The sequence below is a fragment of the Mastomys coucha genome, unplaced genomic scaffold (genome assembly GCF_008632895.1).
Source record: "Mastomys coucha isolate ucsf_1 unplaced genomic scaffold, UCSF_Mcou_1 pScaffold14, whole genome shotgun sequence".
In the NCBI taxonomy this organism is placed as follows: Eukaryota; Metazoa; Chordata; class Mammalia; order Rodentia; family Muridae; genus Mastomys; species Mastomys coucha.
This window is the reverse complement of record NW_022196896.1, coordinates 49827605-49836787: the sequence shown is the minus strand read 5'-3', so window position 1 is coordinate 49836787 and position 9183 is coordinate 49827605.

Genomic DNA, 9183 nt, shown 5'->3' with positions numbered 1-9183 from the left:
CCTCCTCTTCCTTTTCTTCCTCCTCCTCCTCCTTTTCCACCTTCTCCACCTTCTTCTTTTCTTCTTTTGAGACAGCATTTCATTATGTATTCCTTGCTGACCTCCTGGAATTCTAAATGAAGCCCAGACTTACAGAGATTTGTCTGTCTCTGCCTCCTAATGCTGGGGCTAAAGGCGTGCACTGCACCACCACACCTGGCAGTGGTGCCTCCTCCTCCAGCTCCTCATCTTCAGACTTTTTGGTTTGAGTGTGCCACCATACCCAGCTCTTGTCCTTTTTAAAAAGAAAAATCCTCTTTTCTTTTCCTAGTGTACACTAGCTTAATAAGGAACTTGCCTTTGGTATTTAATTAAAACCCTCAATGAGTTGATTAGCATCATGGTAGTTACTGAAAACTTTAAAAGCTCCCACCATTGCACCGTACTGGAGCCACTGACTAGGATGGCAACTGGGAGAATTAGTCATGATGAAGATCTCAGCACATCAGCTTCCCACTCCTCAGTACCTCAATCCAACGTCAATGGTGAGTGACTCACCGTGATAGGCTTAAACTCTTGCAGGTTCACAATCTCTCTATTCATATTAGTTCTCTTAAAGGAAACCCCAGGACACATAAACATGCTTAGGAGCCTTTCTGGCTGAACAATCTGATTGCTCTGGATCTATCTTCCCTGGGGTGTGCAAGGGAGGGAGCTTATGGAACTGGAAGGGTCAGTCACACCTGAGCCTGTGGCTCAGGAGGAATCTGTTTGTGTTTGAGGGGGTGACTTCTGTCCTTGTATTTTTCTTTTAGAATAAATCCTACTAGTCAAATGGTCAACCAAGTGTCTTTTGTTTACTTTTGTACCACAGAAGTGCCTGGGCAGAGGCAACTTCCGTGGTCTGTGGCCTTTAAAAATTGCTATCCATCGGAGAGAGGAAATGCCATTTAGAGTCACTGCAGTGATTTGAATATGGTCTGTCCACTGTGGTGCTTATGTTGAGATGCAATTGCTATGGTGGTAGTGATCGTGGTGGGGAGGGGTAGAAGGTTTTGTATTTGAGGTAACTAGGTCATGGGGCAGCTGCCTCCCGAATGGATTAATGCTTTTGTCTGATGAGCCAGTTGTGACTAGTTATTATAAGAAAGGGTTGTCATGAAGCAAGGTACCTTTTGCTTGCCTCTTCAACTTTCTAAGGACTAGCATGTAGCCTGTTAACACATAGTAGATGTAGACACTGCATTCTTCGATTGTCTCAGCCTCTGGAAACTCGAGTCACAATAGAATTCTCTGTTCTATCGGGTGTGTGCTGGTACATGCCTAGGATCAGTACTTTGGAGAGTGCAGCAATTTTAAGGCTGAATTGAGCTATATATACAGTAAGAGTCTATCTCAAAAAATCAAACCAAACCAAAACAACCACAAATAAGATGGGCAAATGGTAAGAACTGGAAGAAGGGGAGAGGAGCTGTAGAATGCTAACTCTGGGGCATAACATGACTTTGCATTCATGAAGGACGGCAGCTTTAATTTAAAAAAGATAGTTTTGCATAAGACTTACAAACTGGGTCTGCCAAAACTCCATCATAGATAAGAAGGAGCTCATAAGGCTGGAAGATGTCTGTCTCCCAGGGAACCCGATGGGACAGGGCCTGAAATGTCCCCTCTAGAGACTATCTAACTTAATATCCATCATTTCTTTGTGTCTCTATGCAGAACTGACTTCATGGTTTCCAATTTCGTGGTCTCCCTACTCTTCAGGACAAATTCCAAATGGCTGTGTCTGTGTCCTGGATTATCTCAGCAGTGATTTTGCTATTCTCTTTTCTGCTGAGCAAAAATAGCATGTCTTGACTTCTGGGTGGGGACGAGAGGGACAACTGGCCAGTGGTATGTCCCCTGAGTACCCTCTCATACCCATTATCATTATCCTCATCCTCTGGAGCATCTTATCTTAAAAGAGGACTGACCTTGCCAAGTGTCACACACCAGCGATCCCAGTATTCTGGAGGGGAGGCAAGAGGACCACAAAGTCCAGGCTGCACAGTGTGCTGGCTAGTCTTATGTCACCTTGACACACAAACTAGAATTGTCTGAAAGGAGGGATTCTCAACGGAGAAAATGCCTCCATAAGATCTAGCTGTAAGGCAGTTTCTTTTTTATTTTATTTTATTTTTATTTTTCAAGACAGGGTTTCTCTGTGTAGTCCTGGCTGTCCTGGAACTCACTCTGTAGATCAGAGCTGGCCTCGAACTCAGAAATCTGCCTGCCTCTGCCTCCCAAGTGCGGGGATTAAAGGCGTGCGCCACCACTGCCCGGCAGGCATTTTCTTAATTTGTGATTGATAGGAGAGGGCCCAGCCTATTGCTGGTGATGTCACTTCTAGGCTGGGGGTCCCGGGTTCTATAAAAGAAGCAGACTGAGGAAACCAGAGGGAAGAGACCAGTAGGCAGCACTCCTCCGTGGTCTCTGCATCAGCTCCTGCCTCCAAGTGTTTGCCCTGTTTGAGTTCCTGTCTTGACTTCCTTCAGTGATGGTCTATGATGTAGAAATGCAAGCCAAATGAACCCTTTCCTCCCCAAGTTACTTTTGGTCCTGGTGTTCCATCACAGCAATAGTAACCCGAAGACACACAGTAAGACTCTGACTTAAAAAAGAGGGGGTAGGGTGGGGGGGTGGGAAGGAGATACCTTAGTGTGTAAAGTACTTGGCAGGTAACCATGACGACCTGTGTTCAGATCCGTAGCACCTAGGATGTCTAGCAATTAGATAAGAAAATTCTGCCTTCACCTCCTGTAAGTAATAATGCAGAGCCTAAGGGAGGCTCACAGTTAGCTAGGAGTTTTTAACGTTACCTCCGTGGAGGGTGGCTAGTGAGCTAAGTAAGTACTTTTACTTGTGTTAGGATAATGATAGTTATAGCAGCCAATGTAAAGAAAGCTAAGATATCAATGTCTACACCTACAGCTAATATATAATGACCTCAAACAGGAAGCAAATTGATAGCATGGCTCAGACTATCCCCCACTGTGGTGGTTTAAATAAGAATGGCCCCCATAGGCTCACACATCTGACTACTTAATCATCAAGGATTGGTGCTAGTTGGGAAGGATTTGGAGGTGTGACCTTGTCAAAGGACATGCCTTACTGAGGGTGGGCTTTAAGGTTTTAAAAGCCCAAGTAAGACAAGACCAGTGTCTTTCTCTCTCTTCCTGCTATCTGGAATCTGAATATAGAACTCTCAGCTACTTCTCCAGTACCATGTCTGGCTGCTTTCTATTATAAGAGTTGCCATGGTCATGGTGTCTCTTCATAGCCTTAAAATGTACTCAAAATGTTATTTTCCACCCCAGTAATAAGGAACAACATAAAAAACTTGGCCCAATTCAGTTAGAATTGGAACATGTACTTCTGGATGTGCAAAGAATCCAAAGAAGGGGTGACATAAAACAGGGTCCCCTCCCCCTGCAGGGTCAAAAAAAAAGTTGTACTGAAGAGTGGTTTGGTTTTAAAAGCATTTTATAACGCCTGAAGCTAGGGCCGATGATGGGGTAATAAGAACTGATCCTATGAATAAGGAGGTTGAAACTGTCATGGCTAGCCGTTTATAGCTACAGTAATAAAGTTAATTGCACCTAGAATTGATGACGCACCAAGTAAATGAAGAGAGAAAATAGTTTAATAGACGCCTTGTCATGGGCCAGGCTTCCCACTAACAGCGAATGTACACTTTAGCCTGCACCTGCTTCTACATTACTTAGAGGGAGAAGTCAGAAACGTCTATTATTAATTTGAAGGGATGTTGTACCAGGAACACCAATCACTCAGGCTTCCAAACAGTTACTGAAGCCACTGATTATTATAGATATTACTATGAGACGATTATGACAAAATTATGAGCTATAACGACAACATTCTACATTTAGTTGTCACCTAATAGGCTCCTAATTGATCTAATTTTGCTCATACTAGGTGACTTATGGTAGTTTCTCCTGTCCCTGCCTATGCCTCAAAAAGAAGCCACAAAGTCCCTTTATCTTGAGAGTAATTATTCTCATATACCTCTGTTAACATAGGTACTACAGCTGAATAAGCATTGAACTATAAGTCTAAAGACAGAGGTTTAAGACATCAAGGAACTGTTAGCTAGTAACTGTTTCCTAACTGAATATTTTTTCTTTTACCTTAATCCACTCACAGCTGTGAAGATAAAAGACATTCCTCATTTAGCATTGGGGAGATATTGAAGCTCTTGCTTCATAAATGACTCTGGAGTTATAAAGCTTTCAACTGTACACACAGAAAGAGATGGTTGTAAAGGCAATGATAATAATATTGAATACAGTTTGGGCTTCCAAATATGGATGGGAAAAATGGTAGCTTTCAAAGAACAGGGAATCCAGGTACTGTGATTCTAGCAATCAGGAAGCTGAGGCAGGATGATGACAAGTTTACTATTCTGATCTGTATAGTGAGTTCAGGGCTAGGCTGGGGAACTTTATGGAATGGAGATGCCATTCCATAAAACTAAGTGCTGGGATGCAGCTCACTGGCAGAGAGCTTGCCTAGCTTGTGCAAACCTCTGGGTTCATTCCCAGGGCATCAGGATCCCTGTTTAGCATCCTGGCCAAAAGTGCACTGGGAGGGTCTCTGATGGCATCCATTGGGACGGCTGAAACTCTTCTGTCTTCCCTGCCACAAATGCACTGTGGCACGGGAAAAACAAAACAGCAGACTGGATGCTTGTAGCTATAGTCTTCCCCTAACTGGGTTATAAAGATTGTAAGTGTTTGTAGAAACTGAAGCCAAGTGCCGTCTCGAGTCTTCTGTTCTCTCCTATCTAAGATGAAAGGTAATAACCCCTAATTGTTCTTGGGTTACAGAACTGTCTTGGTTGGTTTCCCTGGTACTGCAATTAAAACAAACAAACAAACAAACAAAACAAAACAAACACTCTGTACAGAAGCAAGTTAAGGGAAAAGGTTTAAGTTCAAGGCAGAGCCCCTCATGGCAGGGAAGCAAGCAAGAGCTTCAAGGAGCTGGTCATCTCACATCCACAGTCGGGAAGCAGAGAGGGTGGGAATCATGATGCTGCTCAACCCTGTCTCCATTTACACAGTCCAGTATCCAAGGCAAACAAGGAGCCAACCACAGCAGACAGGCTTTCCCACCTCAGATACAATCAGGCTAATGCTCCATGGCATGGTATGCCCAAGGGGCCATCTCCCAGGTGAGTCTAGATTTTGTCAAGTTAACAATTAACATTAGCCATCACAGGGAGAGTATAGGATTATTGTATGTGTACAAGTGAGTGTGGCATTTCTGTGTCATTCAGAAGACAATACAAGGTAATTGGTCTTCTACCATATGGAATGGGTTCCACGTTGGACACTAGAAATTAGACTCTGGTGCTCAGGTTTAGTAGCAAGCCATTCTCACTAGCCCCAAAACCAATGTATATACATATACATATACATATACACATACATACACATACATATACATATACATATATACACATACATATACATATACACATTACATACATACATACATGCATACATACATACACACCTATATATAATATAATACATATAGTTGTGGTTAGAATATGCTTGACTCAGGGAGTGACGCTATTCAGAGGTGTGGCCTTGTTGGAGAAAGTGTGTCACTGTGGGTGTGGGCTTGAAGACCCTCATCCTATCTGCCTGGAAGCCAGTATTCTGCTAGCAGCCTTCAGATGAAGATGTAGAACTCTCAGCTCCTCTTGTATCTTGCCTGCCTGGATGCTGCCATGCTCCTGCCTTGATGATAATGGACTGAACCTCTGAACCTGTAAGCCAGCCCCAATTAAATGTTATCCTTATAAGAGTGCCTTGATCATGGTGTCTGTTCATAGTAGTAAAACCCTAACGAAGACACACACACACACACACACACACACACACACACACACACATCTTATAGTTTCATGAAATCAGTGAGTGAGTTCCTGTGAGTCTATTGACACGTCAAGCTCTTGCTTGAAATCTGTACAGTGAGAAGCCCTGGTGGAACCCCAGACAGGATAAAGTAGCTGGTTGGAGTCGTTGATGTTGCCAAGACATGAGATCTTGCTCTGCCAATGCATTCCAGATGGAAGGAACCTTACAGATGAAAAGAACCATAAGCAGTAGCTAACCTGTGGCCGTGTGGGCTCTGTTGGGATCTTGATACAAACAATTAAACCTCATGTTAGTTATGACATTTGTACACTCACTGGGAATCAAATATTAGATATTTAATGAGGTCAAGGAATTGGTTAGTATTTTAAACATGGTAGAAGTATTATGATCTTTACTTTGAAAACATTTCACCTTAGCCAGATGTTGAATTCCTATAAACCTTGCACTGAGGCAGGTGGATTGCTACAAACTCAAGGACAGCCTATGCTACATAGGAAATTCTAGGTCAATCAGGGTCACAGATGGCCAGTCACCCGATCTCTGAAAAAGTACAAAAGTAAACAAAAAACATGTAGCTAAAAAGCAAGAAGTCCCCATCCTTTAACAATAAACAAGGAAACATCTCGGGGAAAGTGCCTGACTTGCTGATGGGGTGGGGCACCAAATGAAATCAGGCTGTCTACGAGTGGATTCGTGATACAGTTCTGTCTGATTTTGTCTATGTTGGAAGTTTCTCCATAATGCAAGAGCTGGATGAGGGGAAGAATAGGGGAGAAGGAAGAAAAAGAAGAAGAAGGGGAGATGGGCAAAGAAAGACGGACAACCTCTGAACAAGAAGTATGGGTTCGCCTGGTCTACAGAGTGAGTTCCAGGACAGCCAGGGCTACACAGAGAAACCTTGTCTTAAAAAAACAAAAACAAACAAACAAAAGAAATATAGGTTCTGATTCTGAGCCAGGCGATGGCAGTGCACGCCTTTAAAGCCAGCACTTGGAAGGCAGGAACAGGTGGACCACTGTGACTTTGAGAAGAGGAAATTCTAGGACAATCAAAGCTACAAAACCCTGCCTGGGGCAAAATAAAAAACGGATTCTGTCACTCACTTGCCAGTTCTGTGATCCACTAGAAACTTGTTAACCTCACCCTAGTTTTGAAATGGGATAATAATAACCAATGATAATAGCAGCCATACTAATAAAAATTATAAAGTTGTTGAGAGCATAGAATGAGTTAGCACATGCCAGCTCCCTTGGTAGTTATTGGCATCTTGTAAATGCAATGACCGTGGTAACCTTTGTCTGGTTGAGAATTCCGAAATAGATAGTTTAAAGGATGGCTGGTGACTGGGAAAGCTATAGATGATAAAATTAAGGTACCACTAAAAAAGAATGGGGGGGGTTGTAAAAAGTATTTATTTTTCTGTGTATGCGGTTTATTTTTGCTTGCAGGAATGTCTGTGTGCCATGAATGTGCAGTTTCCGAGGAGGCCAGAAGAGGGCGCCAGATTCCTTGGAACTGGAGTTACAGGTGATTCGGAGCCACTGCGTGGGTGCTGAGAATTAAATATTGTGTGCTATCCCTACCTTCATTTATCATGAGCTTCCTAACTTGGGCGAGCAGACATTTATTTACAGCTTCCCGTGGATAGTGTAACACAATAGTACGCGCATGTGTGTGCGCATGTGCATGTGAGAGTGCACACACACACACACACACACACACACACACACACACACACTTGTGCGTGCTCAGGCATGTGAAAGCCAGGGGACAACCTCAGGGATCGCTCAAGAGCTAGCTGTCTACTTCATTTTGAAACAGGATCTCTCTGTTGTTTGGAGATTGCTAACTAGGCTGACTGGCTAGGGCATCCCGAGGTCCTCCTGTCTCCACCCCCTCCAGCCCGCTCCACAACCAGCTTTGGGATTATAAAAGTGCAACATGGTACCCATTTTGAAAAACGTGGGTTCTGGGGATTGAACTCAGGTCTTTGGACTTGCACAACAATGTATCCTTTTGGCACATGTTTTGTGGAACAAGACACAAAACAGTTGGGTATTAACGTGGGAAGGAAAAAGGCACGGTGAGTGTTCTCTTGTAAACTTGGGGACCACAGTGACAAAGGATGGGTAAGCAGGACTATCTGTGGTTTGGGGACTCTGCCCCCTGATGCCTACAAGAGTATGAGATCACGGGAACTAGACACTAGGAAAGAAATGTGGAAGAAAACAAATGAAATTACTCAAGATACAGCAGAACTCCCTCTCTCCTGCTATGTCTCTGGGAGGGTGAAGCACATCTCATTCTTTACTGGTGGAGAGAAAGCCTTCCCAAACACAAAGGTGCTCTGCTCTGGAGAGAGATGGTTGGGAGCCCAGAGAGAGGGTGCTGGCCCTCATACAGAAACCAAAGCATCCTGCTCATTGTGAAATGGTGGGAGCGACTGCCAGCAGCGTCTATTTAAGGCAAACAGCCCCAGGAGCCAAGCTATGGTATTATCCCTATATCAGAATCAGATTCCAAGAGACAGTATATGGAATGTGTATTTCTTTAGCTGTCTGTAAGAAAAAGAAGTTGGCTCAGCCTGGAATAGTGCTCACATTTTCATGAATGAGAAACAAGATGCACTTACAGCATCAGGCCTCCCAAAGACAAATGGAGAGATCATTTGAGGCCAGTTGGTGGCTCTTAAAGCAGGTTTATGGTCTAGAAAGTCTTTCTGGGGATTATAACTGAATCCTTGCGCTGAGCACATATGGAATTTCATCTCTGGTATCAGTCAGCCCAGCAGTGTCACTTTGATGAAAAGTGTGGCCAGTGTGTGCAGAAATGAGCCGAGGACTGCACATAAAGGTCTGTTTTACTTACCGGCAGATGTGGAGGGAATCTACATCGCACCCTTCTCTCAATTTAAAAGTTTTCCTAGTTCACACTAGGAAACATGGGGGAACATTTTTTTTTCTTATGTTCACTTGATTCTGATGGGGAAGAATGGAGCTTCGGATTCAAAGGCCTGAGTTTCTGGGAGATTCCATTACCAAACCAGGTAGTCTTGTGTTAATTTATTTGATTTATGCCTCAATTCCTTATTGTAAAGTAGGAGCAACAAAAATGGAAACAATAACAGGCTTGTTATTGGTGTATGTTTGAAAGGAATTGAGAGAAGAACTCAGGATCAGTCAAGTATCCTAAAAGCTGTTACAGTTATTTATAGACTCTGTTGACGATGTGTCATTCCATGTCTGCCCAGAGAATT